This window comes from Camelus bactrianus, chromosome 3 (assembly GCF_048773025.1).
Source record: "Camelus bactrianus isolate YW-2024 breed Bactrian camel chromosome 3, ASM4877302v1, whole genome shotgun sequence".
NCBI classification, from domain to species: domain Eukaryota; kingdom Metazoa; phylum Chordata; class Mammalia; order Artiodactyla; family Camelidae; genus Camelus; species Camelus bactrianus.
Genome location: NC_133541.1, coordinates 72,869,840 through 72,872,402, shown reverse-complemented (window position 1 = coordinate 72,872,402; position 2,563 = coordinate 72,869,840). Strand labels below are relative to the sequence as shown.

Here is a 2,563-nt window from a genome sequence, read left to right as displayed (position 1 = left end):
CATCTTTGTATAAGTTCCTTAATAACGCCCTGTGACATATTTTCTTCTTTTTAAAAATAAGAATGTATAGCTAAGTTATCCCTAAATCACCTCCTGTTCTATGTAACATTTTCTGTATCTAGTACTCATTTGTTAACACCCATAATGCAAGTTTAATATACATTAATTCAGCACTGAAAATCAACTACCAATTAAGTTTTCTTTTTTTTTTTTTTTTGAAGGGAGAAGTAATTAGAGAAGGTACTGGGGATTGAACCCAGGACCTTGTGCATACCAAGCATGCACTCTACCACTTGAGCTATACCTTCCTCCTGCCAATTCACTTTTTATCAGTTTGGATGAACATAGAGACAAGGCAGTATTGACCACAAAGATTCAATAGACCAAAGGAGCAAGTTCATTTATGTATAGTTTTACCAAATCATATACTTTATTGTTACATTTATGTTGAAGGATGATTCATCAGGCACCCTTTCCTAATATAAAATCACTTTTTAAAAAAATTACTAAATAATATAATGTATTATAACGTAATTTTTTAAATTTGTTTATCTTGAGAGGTTTCTGGTTAGTTCCCTTTCTTGAGTAGTTCAATCCACACCCAACCTTAGATTGGGCTCTCATACTCCTGGGCCATGATGCACAGGCCCTACTCAACCCAGGGTCAGGTGAACTAGTCCAGACAACTAGGGTCAGCCCCTATGTTCTAGAGACCAAAAGAAATTATTAAATTGGCCAGTCTGCAAGGATTCTGGGAAACCTAGCTGACTCCATTCCCGGGAAACCTAGCTGACTCCATTCCCCCTTGCCATACGTAAGTGCCCCCTACAGCTCCAGCTTGCTGTTACACTCCACTCTCCCAGCTGCAAACCCCATGCGATCTCTCATTAACTGTGCTGTGTCCTGCCATCAAAAGAATCTTCAAATCTTATAGAACAACTGACACTGTGAGCAGAATGGCATGCCAGCCTTCCAATACAATTAATTGTATTATAGGTATTATTTAGATTTATTGAATAAGCTCTACATATGGATTTGGATAATTTTTTCCCCACTTATAACATAGAACAAATGGCACCGCACAGTAGATTCCTACTGTTTTACTGATGTGGTCCTCCCCCTCATTGAGGCCTTACTCAATACCCATGTTATGGACTGAACTGTCTCCCCAAAATTCATGTTGAAGTCCTAATCCCTAGTACCTCAGAATTTGACTATGTTTGACGATAAGGTCTTTAAAGATGTAAAAGGAGGTCATACAGGTGGGCCCTAATTCAATATGACTGGTTATAAGAAGAGAAAATGAGGACACAGCCTTACACAGAGGAGAGACCATGTGAAGACAGAGGGAGAAAATATCTACCAGTCAAGGAGCGAGGCCTCGTAATGAAAGCAAACTTGCCAATACCTTGATCTCGTACATCTAACCTCCAGAACTGTGAGAAAATCAATGTTGATTCTTTAAGCCACCCAGTCTGTGGTGCTTTACCATAGCAGCCCTAGGAAACTAATGCAACCCAGTATTATTGAAATTACTAACTCTGTCCAATCTGCAACCAGTAAAAATTTTGCTATTATAAATTTGGCTGATACATTCTACTCAGTGCCTCTTCCAACAGCCTCTCAGCCTCAGTTTGCCTTTACCTGTAAAAGGACCAATACATCTTTCCTGGGCTAACCAACGGCTACCTCTGCTGCTTTGCCGTGACACACCCCCATCTTTACAGACAAGATCTTAACTGCATCTGTCTTTCTCCAGGAACCCTGATAATGTTACATTGATATAACATCTTTCTCCAAGGGATTACACTGGATCTTTATTAAGGACATGTCAGTCTAACATTTTTTAGTCCTTTCTGGATTCTGGAGGCAACATTTCCCTTATTTACAAATTCTACTTAATATCACGGATGCTGCTCCTTACAAATCAGCCCACTTAAACAGAGCTCCTTCCAACAAAAAGTCCTGAAATGTGTCCAAATTAAAATCAATGGGCATTCCTGCTAGTACCCTCAGAGACTCCCTCACTGCAGAGCTTTCTGTAACCTCCTTGTACGCCTCCTAGAATCTCTGGACCACCTGTGATAGCGTAAGTTGTCCATGGGCTTCTGATGTAAAAAAAATAAGTAGCTAACCCTACCCACTTGCCATAGATAAGCAGCTCCCAGCAGCTTCAACTTGTTGTTAACCTGTCCCCAGTACAACGCACTGTGTGGCCTTGTCTGGCACTTTTCTCTAGTTTGGATTTATAAGAACAGTGAGTTCTATCTTTCATCTACACAAATGTCATTGTGCTGTGTCCTGCCATCAAAAGAGTCTTTTTACTCTCATAAATATGTATGCAACAGACATCCCTGGCAATAGACCATATGTGGAATTAAGTAAGGTTAATATATACAGGAAACTTAGAGAGAGGAAAAACTGCCTATTGTCTAGGTGAAATAAACTGTGCTTTGTTTTGGAGAACTTGAAATATAAGGTACCCTAAAGATCTCTCACCCCAGGCATGATCTGTTTCTACATATTAAGATACCTTAAAATTTAAGCTTTATATTTGATTTTG

The 2,563-nt window shown here is 39.3% G+C and overlaps 1 non-coding gene across 1 annotated transcript; it reads right to left on the bottom strand.

The window, feature by feature from the left end:
* Nucleotides 1-235: 235 nt before the first annotated feature.
* On the bottom strand, nucleotides 236-308 carry TRNAT-GGU (transfer RNA threonine (anticodon GGU)). The gene has a single exon. It is a non-coding gene; the product is annotated as a tRNA-Thr (tRNA).
* Nucleotides 309-2,563: the final 2,255 nt, after the last annotated feature.